This window comes from Rousettus aegyptiacus, unplaced genomic scaffold, assembly GCF_014176215.1.
Source record: "Rousettus aegyptiacus isolate mRouAeg1 unplaced genomic scaffold, mRouAeg1.p scaffold_m13_p_14, whole genome shotgun sequence".
In the NCBI taxonomy this organism is placed as follows: Eukaryota; Metazoa; Chordata; class Mammalia; order Chiroptera; family Pteropodidae; genus Rousettus; species Rousettus aegyptiacus.
Genome location: NW_023416289.1, coordinates 49,442,959 through 49,460,509, shown reverse-complemented (window position 1 = coordinate 49,460,509; position 17,551 = coordinate 49,442,959). Strand labels below are relative to the sequence as shown.

At 52.1% G+C, this 17,551-nt stretch overlaps 1 protein-coding gene across 3 annotated transcripts in view; it reads right to left on the bottom strand.

Annotated features, from left to right (window-relative positions):
• Positions 1-17,551, bottom strand: part of LOC107500506 (cell migration inducing hyaluronidase 1) — a 113,247-nt gene extending 95,696 nt beyond the window's left edge. The window contains exons 1-3 of one of the 3 annotated variants that reach the window (XM_036231863.1): positions 16,354-17,338; positions 14,888-15,085; positions 14,122-14,296 (exon numbers count right to left, since the gene is read on the bottom strand). The gene's annotated coding sequence lies outside the window, so the exon portion shown is untranslated. The other 2 variants (XM_036231864.1, XM_016125821.2) reach the window with 2 other exon arrangements.

Genomic DNA, 17,551 nt, shown 5'->3' with positions numbered 1-17,551 from the left:
CAGAAACAGTGGCAACATCTATTACAAACTGTAAATCTTTTTAGAATGTGAAATTTCTTCTCTTATTCTGATGTAAACTAAGGTTTTAGAAAATATGTTTGTAAAGACTCAAGGGGGTGACTATAACAAGCATTTGATGAAAAATAAAGCCTGGAATTAGAAAAAAGTCCTAAAGTAAGATGTTATTAAAGTCAAGTTTTCTGGGATTTTATTAAAGAGAAACACCAGCAGTCCAAAAGCGGCTGCCACAGCCAACAGTGAGCGTCCTACCTGTGGGAGACCCGGAGGAGCCAGCCACTTTCCCTCATCATTCATTCCTTCACTCCACAAAGGCGCTGACTCTGCCAGACCCTGCAGTAGGCCCTAAGGCTGTGCAAACAAATGAGACACAGCCCACCTCTCTCGGTCACCACAGCAGAAGGAGAATGGACTCGTGATCACGCCACCCCGACAACCCACGTGGTCTGAAATGACAGCAGTACTCTAGGAACCCAGAGGTCATGGCGGTGACTTCAGCTACTACTTCGATGCAGGCTATGAACGAATTTCTTCACACTATTTGTGACTAGAACCTTGCCTAAACTCCCGTTTCATGGGAGAGACTGCGTACAGCACTGAGGCTCCGGGCTGTTTGTGGGCACCTCGGTGGGTGGTCTCTCTCAGGCCCTGACTCACTGAGAGACACACGGATGAGCCCCCGCCACAGAGAGGCACGATCCAGTTTCTGTCCCCAACAGGGACTGCCCGGCCTGGAGCTGTGGGCAGCCAGCGTGTCGGCAGCTACTGGCCCTGGTTTGGCTAAGTTCTGGAAGCAGAACGGACGGCACAGCTGGCCTTGGAGACACGGCCAGGCCCGGTCCACCGACCGGGATCTGTGCAGTCCACCCAGATGGTCAGATCGGGTGTCTGTCCGAAGCCCCGCCACGCCAGCCTTGTCGCACCGTTGGCGTCCTCCACATGGGTCACTGGACCAAATAAGCTTTTGGGGGCAGTGCACGCCAGTGGAGAAAGGAAAGATTGTTCCCTAAAACCAGCACAGGGAACCGCAGGGAAAACCCAGGTAGTCTCTCTTTGCACTGAGAATAGAAATAAATTCCAGATGGGTTGAGGAGCTTAAAAATCAATCTGTAGGACCTCCAGAAGACTCTAGAACTCCATATTGGTAAGTTAAGATGTAAATGATCAACAGTTTGGTTACAAAACAACCAAAAAAAAAGAACTGTACAGATATGTAAAGGGACAAGGTATATTGATGAGAAAGATATGAATACCCCATAAATAGAAAAAATGGTATAAACAGTCAATTTAAAAAAAAAAAAACTATTTAAATAAACATGGTCTCGTCTTTGACTTTCCTAGTAAGCAAGGAAATATAAACCAGGTATGATTTTATACCTATTAAATTATTTTTAAAATTTTAATAGTTACCTAATGCTTGTGAAAATAGGACTACAATGCAGAGTTTCTGGTGGCATTGAACTGAATAAATCTTTAGAGGCTGTACGAATAAAGAGACATGAAAATGTCCACATAACTTGACCCATGTAATTCCAGGTTTGGGAATCTTTCCTATAGAAATCACTCAAACTTTGGGGAAAACATACACACAAAAAAAGATCATTTTAATTTTTAGTACTAAAAATTAAAAATGAATTTTCTGTCCTTTTGCAAGAATTAAAACGATTCTAAAAACTGAAGGAAAAACTTTAACATGCTTCCGTGCAATGTAAAACCATCTGCTTCTCCACTTCTGACAAGCGCTGGTTGCTGCCCGCTGCCCCCACCGTAGCTCCAGCCCCTGCCATCATACTGGGGCCAAAGGAGCCACAGGATCTCGTCAGGCAGGGTGCATGTGACGTCTCTGTGCAACCGTCACTGCAAAGCTTCGCCTCTCGCCACAGTTACTTTGTCCCCACACCCAGCCACATGAACTTCTGGGATTCCTTTAATGTGCTAGGCTGTCTGACCTCCCTCTGTCCAAAAAGCCCCTCCCTGATCAACAAATCCTTCTTGTTCCGGAGGGTACAAATCCAGCATCCAACCCCCCAAGGATAATGGAGTTCGCTCCCTTTTCTGCGCCCCCCGCCGCCACCCCCCCCCCCCCCCGATGCCTGGTACCGATGTAGGATACTTCAGTATTCTCGTTTATTCACAGGGCCGCCCTCCACCTCGATTGTAAGGTAGAGTATGAACTCTGGGGTTTTGCATGCCCTGTGTCTGCCACAGGGCGGCTGATTACAAAGTGTCTGCAGATAAATGCGCTAAGCAAACACAGTATCTCTTGATTTTATTGATTCACCTGGCACTGACTCGAGGCTCCCAGTCCCCATATCTTTTTTCAGGAAACAGGTCAGGCTGATAAATGAATGCATTGGTGGCTTATCGCACACAGAAGTGGGACATGGAGCATGCGCCGAAAGTCCTGTGATGAAAGCCTCTCCTCTGGAATGCCTTTCGTCTACTCCTTTATTTCCCGGCAGCCTCCTTCTGAGAGCACCTTGGGTTTCAAGTTCTCTACCTGGGCCATCCAGGATGAACACTGGGCCCACTGGGAAAACACATGAGTGGCTCTGAATGTCCCTGCAGCCGTATCCATTTACAAAGCACTCTAAGCACTGAGTATAACCAGCAAAGAGAAGCTGGGCCAAATCTCTGCTGAAAATGCTCGCTAGGTCTGTTTAAATGTTGTCTTAAAAGTGTTATGGAAAAAGGCATCTCTTTATGGGAATACTTTCTGTGGCAATTATAGCAATAAGCTGCAAAATGGAATGGAAGCCACTTACTTATCCCCAGTTAGAGATAATTACTAAACACACCATAGCATTTCAAAGTAACTGACTTTTAAAAAGTGATGAATAACCCCTGTTGAGAAGATGCAGGTTCCCTGCTTGGTCATGCCCCTTGGTGTCCTGGGTGTGCATCTCCAGGCCCAACCTGCTCCAGTATTCACCCCCAGGTGCTGGGCCCCCAACTCTGGGAGTTTCCCTGGATGCCCTCCCTCCCCCAGCCTGCACCCCGCTCTGTCCACTTGGCTCGCAGGCAACAAAGGGTTCCACCTGCACGGCTCCTGTTCCACTGGCACCACTCCAGCTCAGCCCCGTGGCACCCCAGCCCTGCGTCTCAGCCCGCTCCTTCCCCTCCCCTACCCCACCCACGTGACCTCGTCCCCGAGCGGCCAGAGGGGCCCTTTGCAAAAACAGAAACCACACAGCCAACTCCCTTGCTAAAAACTGTTTCATGACTCCCACTGCTTCTTAGGGAGGTCACAGTCCTAAATGGGCGTGAGAGGCGCTGTGTGAGCTCGCCTCGGCCCTTCTCCTCCCTCCTCTAGCTCCAGACAGGCTGGCCTTCTTCAGCCCCCCCACAGGTCCTCCACACAGTGCCCTGCCTGCGCCACTCCCAGCCAGGCCTGGCCTTCTTGGCGCCCATCGGCACCTCCCAGGCTCTGCCTAAGCATCTCTTCCCAGACTGGCCTGCCCGCCCCCACTCCATCTCCGCCTCCACCTCTCACCTCCCTGCGTCCTATGACTATTTTCGCTCCACGCACCTTTTAATTTCGCTTCGTGTCAACTGACCGCAGTTTGAAATCACACATGTGTGAGCATTTCTCTATGTTTCTCTCAACCAGCACTGTCCGACCCAGTAGGCCCCCGTGCCAGTCACCACTTGAAACACGGCCAGCCCGATAGAGATAGGCCGTGAGTGCAAAACACGCACCGATCTCAGAGACTTGGCGTGAGAAAAGAACGCAAACCATGTCCTCCTTCTTACATCGATCAGCTGTCGAAATGACAGCATTTTGGATGTACTGAGATAGATATGTTATTAAGACGAATTTCGCGCATTTCTCGTTACTTTGTTCTAATGGAGCTGCTAGAGAGAGTTCCCTGTGTGGCCCGCATTCCCATGTGCTTGCTCGGTGGACAGAACTGCTGCAGGACTGTCCCATTCACGGCCACCTCCCCCAGTGCCTAGCGCAGCCTCCTGCCTGTCGGGAGCTTGTCTCTGACTTCAGGGAATTGTTACATGAGTGAATGAACAAATGAATGTGTCAAATGAGCACAGAAAAAACTTCTGGGTGAAAAGTCAGTCATATGAACGTAGACACAAGTGTGTAAACTCGCTCTGATTTTGTGTGAGGGAGGAAGAGGGGGACATTTCTGATTAGGGCTGTTTGGACCCAGGAGCTCTCTCTGAGAAGTAAAGCAGGATAACAGGGCATCTGAGGTCAGACCGGAGGGAAGTCACGGGCAGCAGACAAGCAAAGGTGAAATGCAAAGTCTCAGACCTTGGTCTAAACCATTGTTCAAATGCCCCAAAGTAGATACACACCTGGCAACATTCTAGCCCCCCAAGAAATGATAAAGCTAATCAAGGTAACTTGACAAAAGCATTTACTTGTAGTCGACGGCAACACCGGTGTTAATAAAACTATAACTAGTACCTTTTAAAGGTTTTGCACAGAGGTGCCCAGCTACACCCTGTATGTATTACTCACTCAGTCCACTAATTAGTGTGTAGCCCAGAATTGCCCCAGCACATGCTGACAGCACGTGGGTCTCCCAGGCCCTCTGCGGAAGCAGAATGGGCTTCTCTGGACAGAGGTGGGTGGGAAGTGCGACAAACTCTGCTCCCTTGGGAGATCCAAGCCGCACACTGGTTTATGGAGGCGCTGAGAACTCTGGAAAGGAAAACCGGTCGACTTAGTGTGTGACCCAACTGTCCCAAACTTATCCGACCTCAGGACTCCTATAAGCAGCCTGGGGCCATGCTGCTCCTGAGAAACCCGTTTTAGGAAATGCTCGTCTAAGCCGAGTTTTCAAAACCATGATTAGCGATACATTGTTCCACTCTTTCAGGTAATCCTACCTGTGGGAAACCCAGCCGCGATCACCAGAGCTCCGCAGAGTCGCTGTCACAGGTGCCCTTTACTTTGGGTAAGACAAGGGCACTGCCGCAGGCTGCTCGCAGTGCAGGTGGTCATCCAGGTGACAAGTAAACACGGAACCCACACACCTGAACCAGTCACACGCCTCCCAACGGCTCTGAAGTCGGGCGAGCAGACGTGAAAGGCAGCCCTCCACTACGGCACCACAGTCCCCAGGCCTCGTGGCCAAGCTGGGCCGGGGGGTCGTGCCCTCCGGACAACACTGTCACACAGACCTGCTACGCTGCCCGCGGCCCTCGACACTCGCTGCCTCGTGCACACTCACGCTGGGGCACAGGGAGTCCAGGAAACCTGCTTTTTGCACTTTTGAAACTGCATTTTCCTCAGAAGCCGGACAGTTCTCACTCCTCTCTCTATCTGACCTCCTACCAACAGCCCTGAGGGTTGGGATCGCAGGTCAGGGCTCTGTGTGAGCAGCTTGCTCTGGAAGCCTAGGGACCCCGGTCACTGGCTCTGTGACCTTGGGAGGTTCCATAACCCTTCGGTTTCCTTTTATCATCCATAAAAGGGAGGTCACTAAAAACAGTGAAAACGGTGCTCACCCCACAGGCCTGTGGCGACGGCTGAGTGAGTGGACACGCCTGAGGCCCTCGCAAAGGCGGGCGGCACGCAGTCGAAGCCGGGCCACGTCAGCGGGGCTCTCTCTTCAAAGTAACATCTGCCCGCAAACCGGGGTTAACATCGATGCCGCTCCGAGATGCAATGGGGGCAGAGGGCACCTGCTCCAGTCCCGCGGAGCACGGCACTTGGACACACCACACGCCACACCCAGGGCACACGACCCTTCCTTCTGGAGCACAGGCAGGGGACATTCGGACTGCGGCTGCGGGACTGGCTACTGCCTGTAATTCCCCAAAGTTCTAAAGTTTGAAAACTTCCCCAGAAGTCACAGTAAAGTCTTCTCCACGTAAAATGTCTGCCAACCCAAGCGTGGATGCTGACAATGGGGGAGACACGCTGTGTCACACGCCTAGTACGCACCAGGTCACAGCGCTAAGACATCTGCCATGTATCATCCTCAGAATAATACACAGTGAGCCCATTTCAGGGGACGGGTAGACAACTAAGGCACAGAGAGGGGAAGTAACGTGTCAAGAGTCACACAGCTCATCAGTGGGGGAGGCAGGTCTGCAGCTGGGTCTGTGGGGCTCCCAAGCCCACAACCCTTTCAAGTTTATTACACCAACTGCTATTCTGCAAACCAAGAAAAATACAAGCTAAGGAAACTAAAATACGATAAGACAGAAATACGGAAGACTATTTTGCAGTGGCAAAATCTAAGTCCTTCCTGGATGCTTGGCCCCTATTTCTCTCTGTCTGTCTGGTTAGAACCATCGTGGGGATATTGGTGGTCTGAAGCTACACAATGCATTTCTGTTGAATGGCAGAGCCCCAGGCTTCAGTGGCCTCTGTCTCCTCTGGCCACTCGCTGGCCACCCGTGGACCTGCTCTAAGGCCGGGTGCAGTTCTGGGCACAGGGGCGGCAAGAAGGGAATGCCTGTGGCTGAGTGAAGTTGGCTGGCATCGCCCAAGTATGTCATTACAACCACAGCGCGGAGAGACGCCGCAGACCAGGCCAGGCCGCCCCAGGACCTCCACGGGCCACATGTGCCAGAGTCTCTGCTTCAGCCAGCTGAGCTCTTCCAAGACTCGAAATGGACCAGCACCCTTTGTGGTGATGACTCCTCTCTCTCCAAAGGGGAGCTGTGGGTGAAATCCTGTCCCTCGTCCCACTGTCCTTCCGCCACCTCTGCTACAGCCCAAACAAGGCAGCGAGGAAGTTGCCCAAGAATTTGCGAAGAAGTAGGACGGTGCTTACAAAAACCCAGCACACGGGCTGTGGAATGAAGAGCAGACTCCTGACCCCACACTGAGACCGGACGCGGAAGTAGGGTTGTGTCTGTCTACGGGGGAGACGCCCAGGGTCAGGGTTTCGCATGTCAGAAGTGTCTTGTCACGGGCCTGGAGCTCTGCCTGCAGAGGGAGACGACCTCGGGCTGGCAGAGCCTCTGGCCACCAGGTGCCTGGAACACGTTCAGTTGAATGTCCGCCCTCACGCCCTCCATACCCCGCTGCCTTGGTACTAGTGACTCCCTTTGGGCTGTGCCATTTTCCTGACGGCCTCTGCGGGGCCACACTTTCGAGTCAGAGCTGGCGCTCTGGAATGGACCCCACTTCGGACTGACGGACACAGTCCCACCCGAGCCACCTGCCAGCAGGAACGAGGGCCTAATGCCTGCCTACTAATCACACCCTTACCCTCATCAAAAGCCAACCTCCCTGGTTGATTTTCAAGGTCTGTCCCCACCTGCAATTGCCTTTATGACCTCATTGTCAGGCGCAGGGAATGTTTACATCTTCCCCCAAATATTTGTCTTCTGAATTCTTTGAATTTAGTTCACGTTCTTCCTGCCCTCCCTTCTCTGGCCGGTGAACTGTATTTTCCTTCAAAAGCCAGTCACATATCACTTCCTCCTTGATGCCTGTCTCCTTCCCCAGCAGAGTTATCATCGTCATTCTGCAATGCTTCCACACTGTTCCCAGCACAGACTGTAAGTAGCCAAATGTCTGTCTGTCTGTCTATCTCTGTCTATCTCCCAAACAGAACCGTGAGATTCCCCATCACTCGGAGTTGTAACAGAGTCATCTCTGATTCCCATCTTCTGGAAAGGATCAGTGAATTGATGATGAGTGCAAATACTCTGAACTGCTTTACGATAAATTACAATGTTCCCATCAACGTGCTTCCTCAAAACTCAAGAATCAAGCAACAGCAGTCATTATTCAGAGAAAGGGCTTCTGGTCTCACACAGACATGGGTCCTAGTTCTAACGCCATCCCCTCTAGCCAAGTGGCCTCAGGGAGACCTCGCTGACTTTTCGCTGTCTGATGCCTTGCTCAGAGCTGTCGAGAGGATTAGACGCCTGCATGGTGCCTGAGGTTAGCAAATGCTCACCGAGCACTGAGCACTGAGCACTGGATGTTAACGCTCTCAATGGGAGTGCCACAGGACCACTGGAGCGCAGACCCCTGCAAAGGTAACTGGCAGGCTATGGTTTCCTTCGCTTCCCAGAGCAGAATGCATGAGAGTTAGCATCAAATTTATTCTACCAAGAAATGTGCATGCTCGGAAGGCTGAGGCCCAGATGGGGCTAACGTGCATTTGTGGATTTAGCAAATATTTAATCACCTACTATATGTTTATCCTTGGGGATAAAAGAGAATTTGAAGGGGTCTCTGCTTCTGAGCCTAGGAGGTCCTGTCCTGAATGAAGACATGACTCTGTCTTCTACTGGGAGGTGTCTGAGATGAGCCAGCCCCGTGCCCTCACTGAGAGAACCTCGCCCCTACTGTCCTGCCCCGCCTTTTCCAGAATGGCCAACAAAGGGCCTTGTGTGGACCAGACACACGCCATTCAAAGTGTGGCTCCTCCCCCTTCTGTTCCCCTTGACCTCAGAGAGGTGATGTCCTCCAGTCACCTGAAGTTCATGCTTATTAAGCAAGATTAAATCAAAGCATCTTTTTTTTTTTTTTTTGCACATTAAAAATAGCTTCTTATTTAAAGTAATTGTATATGGGGATATTTAAAATAAAAATGAACTTCACTATGTGGTCTTTCTGGGAAAATCTCAGGATGTGTTTATATGTACCATTTGTAACAACATTACCCAGTGATTTTAAAATTCAAAGCAGATTTAAGCTCTTTCTCGGCAACCCGCAATTCCATGGGCAGAGGGGTTACTGGGCCTCTCCAGAGCCGGGCCCCAGACAGATGCCACTGAGGTCGCTGTGCCTTATTCTCACGAAATAAATTACATGAGAAGAAACTTCTGCATGTAGTTTTTGAAAGTCCCAAAGCCAAAATCCTACAATTTTGGTTTCTCTTTCACTACCGGGAACTGAATTGAGAAATCTGATGAAGTCAGTGACTTCTTAAGAGTCATAGAGCAAGCGACATGTCAGCCCAGCAGAATTAGCAGAACATTTGACCACGGAAAACTACGATTCCTGCCCTCCCACTTCCCTTCCCAGAAGAAAGGAAGTCAGGGAGAAGAGCAGAGACTGGCTTCGGACCACGAAGCGGTCCGAGCAGAATGCACACTGAGTCTTCTCCAGCTCCCCTAACAGTCCCACACCGTGCTTCAGATCCAGTTAGGTGACGAGCCAGAGGAACCTCCGGCTGCCTGCCATGCCTGGCACGGATCTCCGCGTTGCGGGGGACAAGAGCAAAAGCGCACGGACACCCAGGTAAACTGCTCACTGTGGCCAGAAGGCGCCCTGAAGGGGTGTCCACCAGGGTGGGGCTGAGGGGAGGCGAGGGTGTGAAATCTAAGAGGGCACCAAAAACCTCAGCCAGCAATGTAAGCAATATGGCAATGCAACATTTAAAAGTCAAAATGCATGCAAAAAAAATTCATTGTGAACCAAATACCAAAATTTTAAATGAAGTCAGGATCAGTATTTTTCTGGTTTTTCCCTTTGCTTCCAGTGACTACATTTACTGTGTCTCGTAAAAGGCTGCTGAGTGGCTCAGCCCTGAGCCAGGGCTCAGCTGTGAGCACCAGGCAGGCAAACCTTGGGGGTGGCCATGAGGGGGCGGGGGCAAGAAAGGAGGGAAACACAGTAACGGCTCAGCAATGCTGGAGAAAAACAACCTTTCCCTGAGTAACATGGAAATGGATCTGAAACATATGGATTGAATTCCTCTGAAAATAAACATAATTTTTAAAGGAAAGGAAAAGTACTTAGCCACAATGTTTGAGGTTTTCCTGAACCCAAACCTTTGGAAAATTAGCACACGAGTGAATTACTCAGTGACTGTAACACAGTCAGCTTCAAAACAGGCCTGTCATAAACCACCAGTTTGGTTTTTTCTTTGATTTTGTAATAGTTTGCCCAAATCAGCTGCCTACTGCTCATGCCTCGTTATAGGAAGGAGAAGCTCTGCACACCACACCCGCTGGCAGCCTGGGGGGCTCTGGAGCCAAGACTCGAGGAGACTGAGCTGGGAACGACAGGGCCAACCACAAAGCAAGGACAAGAGCTCTGGACAGAGGGCAAGTAAGTGATGCGCTGGACGAGGAGCGAGACAGAAGCCCGAGGGGCCGGGCTGCACCAGCTCTGCACTTGTGAGCATCATGTCCTCACCTCACCCACAGACACCGCCACCCCCTCAGGGGAGTGGTGGGAAGAAGGGCATGCAGCGTGGTGAGCACCAGGCACCAGCCACTGCGTCCAAGGGGACAGTTCAGGATCACCACTGGCCACCCTGTAGACAGTTCCATGGGATCAAGGGAACCAGTGTCTTTTGCCACCTGTGCCAAGAGGTCAGGGTGACCTAGGAGCCAGCCTAAGCCCAGCCTTAGGACGGAGGGAGAGGTTGAACACCCGCAGTTTGGGAGTCAAGCCCCAAGGTCAGAGTGTTCCAGGTCTTATGGCATGGGGGCGCTGATGCAAAGATCCCTGGACGTGAGGCCAGATGCCCCCAGAAAGGAAGGCTGCTGACCGCCCACTAGTATCTGGCCACCCCGACACCACCCAGTTCAACAGAGGGACTTCCTCTGCCCTCTCCTCTACTGGGGTCACCCCCATGTTCAGTGGAATTCTGCCAGAGCTGGAGCGTCCTCATCACCTTAAATCAGTCATATGATTCTACTTTGGAGCTGGCCATGCCAAGAGAGCTTCTTCGGGTGTCTAAGGACTGGGACCACCAGTATCAAGTGGTGGGACTTCTTGCTGGTGCGGCCCCCCACCATCACTGTCCTCCTTTAGGGGTATTTACAAGAGGCAGAGGAGCCACCCCTTGAACGGGAACCCTCCACCTCACGCTGGCCGGCCAAGCTTCCCATTCTCACACGTGTGGATCACAGGCCCATCTCAAACCCCACAGTCAAAGACCTCACACTCAGGTTCAGCTGCCTCACGCCGGCGAGAAGGGATGCAAGATCCCGACTGGAATTCGTCAAGCCTTACCTCCTGGAAATGAGCTCTGGTTTTTTTTTGCCAGCATTTATAGAATCTGAAAAATCTTAGGTGATTAGACAAAATCGACTGACAAGGCTGAAAATAAAAAGCCCATTTTTACAAGCTCACACCTCAGTTTTCCCCCTCGGTGGTCAGCAACGGTTTGAGTTTTGTGAACTAGCACCTGTCATAGCTTTTCCCACTGGACACACATGGACCCCATATTTGTTAGATTGTCACACACAGGATAATTCTGGTTTCATGTCACTGAAAATTGTTGACGGAGAAACCAGCCAGACTCCCAAAATATTGAGAAGACATAAGACATAGCAAGACAACCCACAATAACACTGAGGTAGCACCATTAGCCTGACTGCCAAAGGCAGAGGGAGATGACCTAGGACGGAGGTTTGCAGATCGTGCCCTGGGAACCCACAGAGCTCTGTGCAGTCCCGAGGGCCTCGAGACAGAAAGTGAGTCCCCTCTCTCAGCCTGGACACTTCTTATCTGCTCTGTAAGTTGGAATCAGTAATATTTCATTGAAACAAAAAACATTTTATGGCTAAAGTAATTTTAAACCACTGGTCTAAGAGGACTGCAGCCACTCAGAAGGACTGTCTCTTCTGCCAGGTGCAGCCCGAGGTCTGGGCAGGTAAGCAAGCTTCTGCTCCGGTGGGAGGTACGGAGCTCCACACACCTGAGAGGCTGCCCGAGGCGAGGGCTTCGGGCCTGTCTGTGCTTCTCCCCACACGGGATTCCTTCTTCCCTGCACACCCCACATCCCCACTCACCTCCCCATGAAACTCCTGTAAACTGCCAACCCTTCTAGCGTACCCGCGCTCCTGCTCAGGGGAGCATTCTGGGATGTCCCGACTCCCCTGCACCTGGCAGGCCCCCTGCCCCCACCCTTCCCGACCCGTCTGTCCCAGCCCCTCATCCCACAGCAGGGCAGCCTGCTGAGGTGCCTGCTCCCCTCACCAGCCTGCTGGTTCCGGAGAGCAGGGACCCTTCCATGCTGCTGCCCCAGTGGTTAACACAGGGCCCGCCATGTGGAGCTGCCACTTCCGGATGTGGCAGTGGGTGACACGACATGAATGCACAACTGCCTCTTGCACTGACCAGAAGTCATCTGTGATGACCTGCTCTTCCCCCACAGGAATGCCACAGGAGGCAAATGCGGGAAGATCAATTTCATTTTCAGGTTCAAAAAACAAGTTGTGATCTTTAGAGTCAAGTAAAGTTGTTCAAATGTAAGCGTGCATTCTCAGTGTCTGGAAGCAGAGTGACATGAAATCCCCAAGTGATCTCTTAAAACCACCGAAATTACATTCAAATGCCTCCATCCGGCAAAGATAAATCGGCACTTGCACAATGGGCTGGCACTTAAAAGTAACTTGGTCCAGAGAGCTTTGGAAAATTTACTATGACAGGGAAAGGGGAACTCAAAGGGGTTCCAGATATTTAGTCTACTGATAATTCCAATTTACAGACCAGACAAGAATTTGAAGGGTCCTTATAAGGTCATTAGGAGGTCACTGGCCAGCCAGGCCCCATTAACTTGGATATCAGAAATTGACTTAAATTACACCAAAAAGAGTTAAGTCAGACTCACAGAAAATCAGCAATGATGTGGAAAGCTCTGTGGACCAGCAGCATCACCTGGGACCTTGAGAAAAATGCAGGTGCCCAGGCTCCACCCCAGATCTGCCCAATCAGAACCTGTATTTAACAAGCTCCCCCATGATCCCAGAAAAGGCCAAGCAGTACGGTGGGCTCCTGGGGAAGCCTGCAGCTCTCCTAGAAACAGGAGAAGCGGTGTCTGGCACAGATACTTTGCATACCAGAAGGACCAGCTTCGAGCCGTGCCTTCCCTGAACAGAAAATGCCTAATGGCTAAGCTGTTCCATGGACAGCTGAGAAAAAGAATCACACAGAGGTTTCAAAAGCAGTTGTCTGGTCAAAGCACTTTAAACCCAAGTCATATCTAAATCTATTATGTGACTGCCTTTGCGGAAGATTCACAGATAAGGCTTCGGCAATTTCCCCAGCAAGGAGCCAGACTGTCCAGAGCTGGAGAGAGAAACCTGCTCTGAGTGAGCTCCAGCGGGGCGAAGCCAGCCTGCTCCTGGTCCCCGGGCTCCCTCACCTGCAGGGGCGGGGAGGCAAAGATGGGTCTGCATTGCTGGAGGCAAGCTGAGCCCAGGGAGGGGCCCTGCAAACGAGCAGTGCAGAGAGGAGTGCCAGCCCCTCTCCTGCTGGGTGGGGAAGTGTGGTTCCTGGCACCGAGGGAACTAAACAGAAAGCAAATGTATATTTGATGACACTTCTCTGCATGTGGCCTCCCTTCTGAAGAGCCACATTTGAACAAAGCTGGGTACCAGAGCAGACAGAGGCAAAGAAAAAAAAAAGGACTGGGGGAGAAGGAAGCTAGGATGGCCCCTGGAAAGAGTGGGCTGGGACAAAGAGACGTGACATTACGAGTCACTACGTTAAGCACTACCGTCCTACCCAACGTAACGTTTTGATGTGCCAGACTCTCAGAAAACGAGCTCAGGGCCAGCTGAACAGCTGGCAACATAGCGGAAAGGCAGTAGGCACCGAGAAGTCACCCCCACCCACAGCACTGCTGCTCCCAACTGCCTGCTGACCTAACCCGACATGAGAGCAAGAATGTGCTGCCCATTCACTGCTCAGAGGAAAGCAGGCTGCCCCCGCATGACGGCGAGCACAGGCAAAGGAAGTCGCAGACGCAGAGCTGCCACCAGAACAGACATCTGGGTGCTTGCCCTCACGCGGGAAGGGAGATGCAGCCTGCACCGCTCATGGAAATGAGACCTGCGGCCGCAGCCCATAAACACAGCCCCGCTCCTTCTAGGAGCCCAGCCCACGTGCTTGCATCTCTCTTTTGAGCTGTAACTATCAAGGCAAAATACATTTATCCTACCAAGTTGTGCTGTTCTGCCAATACCACAGAGGCATGGAAAGGGAATCAGCGAGGGCTTCAAAGGAGGCTGAGAGTCCCCAAATCCACCCTGCTCATGTCATGGGCCTCCCTCACTGAATGCCATTACTTGCCATCTGATCTGTCTGTCCCGGTGGCTCAGAAAGAATGCCACGGGCCTTGAAGACTCCTTTATACCTCGCATGGCAGTCCCTCCCCACGTGGCCCCATGCTGCAAGAGTGCTCTGTGGCTCAGTAGTTGTCCTACCAGAAACCAGAAGCTGTGTGAGAGCCCAGAGGGGACAGCCAGGACTTCGAGGTCAGCCAGGGCCCGTGCTCTTCCGCTCCGTGCTCACTGCTGGCGGGTAACAGTCACAGGAGGACTCCAGCATCTGTAGCTCCAGTGCTTTCAGAGGGAAGGAGCTAAGATTACTTCTGATTTTCTAAAAAAAAAAAAAAAAAAAAGAGAGAGAGATGAAAAATCTAGCACCAGAATTTGAAACTTGCACACACAAGCACACTTTCTCTCCCTCCATCCATCTCTATCTCTCTCTTTCTCTTTTTCTCTCTCTCGGAAAAATCTAACTGTAAGACTGAGCCCATTATAACTCCATCATCCAAAATTCTGTGGTGATTTCTACCAGACAGAACCTTAAAGGGGGAGCTGGGAGGAATGTTCACATCCAGCTGGGACCAAGTACGTAGCCAGTGCTCCAGGCAGACCATCTCGGTGAGGCGGTGAGGATCTCACGGCTCAGCAAGGCTCCAGCATGAAGGAAGAAATGCGCTTCCTGCATGGGAACGCCCACTCAGGGTTCCTAGACCGGGTGCTGCCCAGGACAGCAAGGCTCACTTCATCCTGCAGTCACCCGGCACTGGAGCTGGGGGCCACTCCCCATTCAGACCCAAAAGAGCCTCACCCCCAGCAGGACAAGGAGGCCCCTTGGAAGGTCCTGCATTCTTCTGAGAGACAGACCAGAAGGAATTGATCAGCTGAAACAGAGGGATGTGATGATATTGTGAACATGGCTTACTTTATTATGCCTCCAAGTGGTACAGGTAGGAAAAACAGGAGACTGAGTCATCTCACGCAAAAATTCTTCCATTTATTCTTGAATTAGGTTTTTTCTTTCTTTTTCTTTTTTTTTTTTTTTTGGCATATTGATTAAATTCAGCACTTTCATTGGTTCCATCAAGTTCTCGAAACTGAACATAAACTGGAGCTGAAGTCCCTATGAAACAATGATTAGGTTACAAGGGGGAGCAGAGGGCTGGTGAACATAAGTGGAAAGAAATGCACAATTGTCTTTAAAATACACCTGTAATCGCCATCACTGCAAGAGCTTCTCTGCTCAGCACTGGGCAAAGTGATTTAATTGTGCCGTTTAATTCTCATTAGCAACTCAACCAAGGAGACTGTGTTGTCAGCAGCTTATGGATGAGGAAACAGGCACAGAACTTAAGTGACTTTCAAAAAGTCACACATGTTGTCTCAAAAAAAAAAAAAAAGCAACTTGACTGTTTTTACACTCCATGGACCTTCATCAGTCACAAACCAAGGCAGACCTTCTGAATTTCTTGCATTTTGAAAATGAAGGAAGATTCACACTTCTGTATATGTGGAGATGACAAAAAAGAACCCCAGCCAGCATCATTTCTTATGGGGGGACACAGAACACGCTTAATTTGCACAGATTAATCCCTACCAGTTCTCCCACCCATTTCTAAACAACCAACAAGAAAAATCATCTAGTGGGCTGAAGAGGAACCGCTGGAAGCTTCTTTAAGAGTGTCAAGCACCTTGAAGAAAACAATTATGATCAGAAAAGAGCTGAGTTGCTTTTGCAAATGCACCCAAACACATTCTCTATAAACTTACCCTATGTGAGTCTTCTCCATTTCATGACTGTCTCTATAAAACTAATATATCCAACCAATATTTATTTACTAAATAATTTAGTAAAACGGAACATGACCCTAGACCATGCACAGAGAGCAATTTGAGCAGCGTCCCGAGTTGGGTCTGGCATCTTCTCACTGCCCCTGTTGGATGCTCTGAGGGGCCCCGTGGTGACACCATACTGCAGGTCCTGTACAGAGCCCAGTAGCAACCTGAGCTAGGATCTGGTCACAAACCACAAGCTCCCTTTATCCTCCCGAATGGCTCATGCCATTTGGGACAGGACACCAGGAGCTCCCGCACACCAGCCGTCCCTGTCCTCCTGGCCGGCGCCCCAACCAACGCCCTGTGTCTGGGACGAAAGCGCGCGACTTCCTGAAGACCCAGGGCCACAGAGCGGTGCGGAAGCGGCTGGGAGCTGTCCATGGTGGCGCCGCGCCTGGGCACGCAGAGCCGCCGGCTCCCCGCCCCCTGGCGCGCCGGGGCTCTCTCCAGACTCCGGAGCGGAGAGACTCGCTCCAGGCTCACCAACTCCGGGACAAGGCTGCAGCCAGGCGCTGGCTGACACATCAAAAGGTTAGTTTAAAAGGGAGTTCTCACCTGTGGGCAGCCTTGGCTGCACGGAGTAGAAGTCAGGACCGCAAGCCCAGATGCTGGCGGTGCGCCTGGGACGGCCGGAGTGTCGCGCCCTTGAGGGATGGCGGCGGTTGCCGGGGGCGCGAAGAGCGAGTCTGCGGCTGAGGATCTCGGCGCACCAAGCACCTTTTTCAAGAGCACTTGCGTCCCGCCAGGTCCATTCCAGAATGTTTCTGGCCCTCGTCTTCAGCACGGTGAGCTGGAGGCCTGGCCTCGGCCCTGGCCTTTGCTCAGCCAGGTCCCTGCCTTTCCTTTCAACGCAATTCAACCCTTCTTTGAGCTGACGTTCCTTGCCAGGGACCAGCGAACCCTCTTCCGGAGACGCCAGGTTTGGAAGCTCAGTGAAAACACCCGCAGGGGCCCTTGTGCCATCTACAATTCAATTGCCTCCGCCTGGTCCAGGGCCACGCCGGGTGCTCGCACTGTCAGGGAGTGCGGGAGCAGGGCTGCAGTGCGAGGCGGCGGGAGGCGGAGAGAAGAGGCTGCTGAGACCCAGCGGCAGGGTGCAGACCTGTTGCCAGGTGCACGCCCACTGGTGCACAGTGGGAGCGGTTCTGTCGGCTAGACTCGAAACCTGAGCCTCGGAGCAGTCCCTCGGAGGACTCTGTCCCCGGGCACAAGGGTCCCGAGCCATTCGGAAAAGGGGACTCTACAGAAATCCAGGATCGCTGGATGCACCCCAGGGACACTGGCGCCCCCAGCACCTGCCGCTTGTAAAGGATCACACGATCTCACAGAAATACACAGAGGACAGTGACAGGGGCATGTGCCCACCAAAAGACGCGCAGACAGACAGACGGACAGAGGCGGACTGCACAGCACAGAGTGGACAAACAGAAGCTGACGCCGGGTAGCGCTTTCCCCGTGACGGCTGGAGGCGCCGGAGCCCGGTCCTTCCCTCCCCTCCGAGGCGGGGCGCTCGGTGCAGCCTTGTGCGCCCGGCCAGCCCCCTTACCTCCCGGTCGGTAGCCGAGTCGGTACCAGTGGCCAGCGCGTCTGGCAGCAAACCGCCGGCTCTGCAAGCTCCCAGACCTGGGCAAGCGGAGTGGCAGTTCGTCTGGGAAAGTGGGGTTCAGGCCCTGCTGCGCTCCCCAAGCCGCTCTGCTCGCCAGGCTTGGCCGGACCTCCCCGCGCTCGGCTCTGCTCGGCTCCCTGCTGCCCA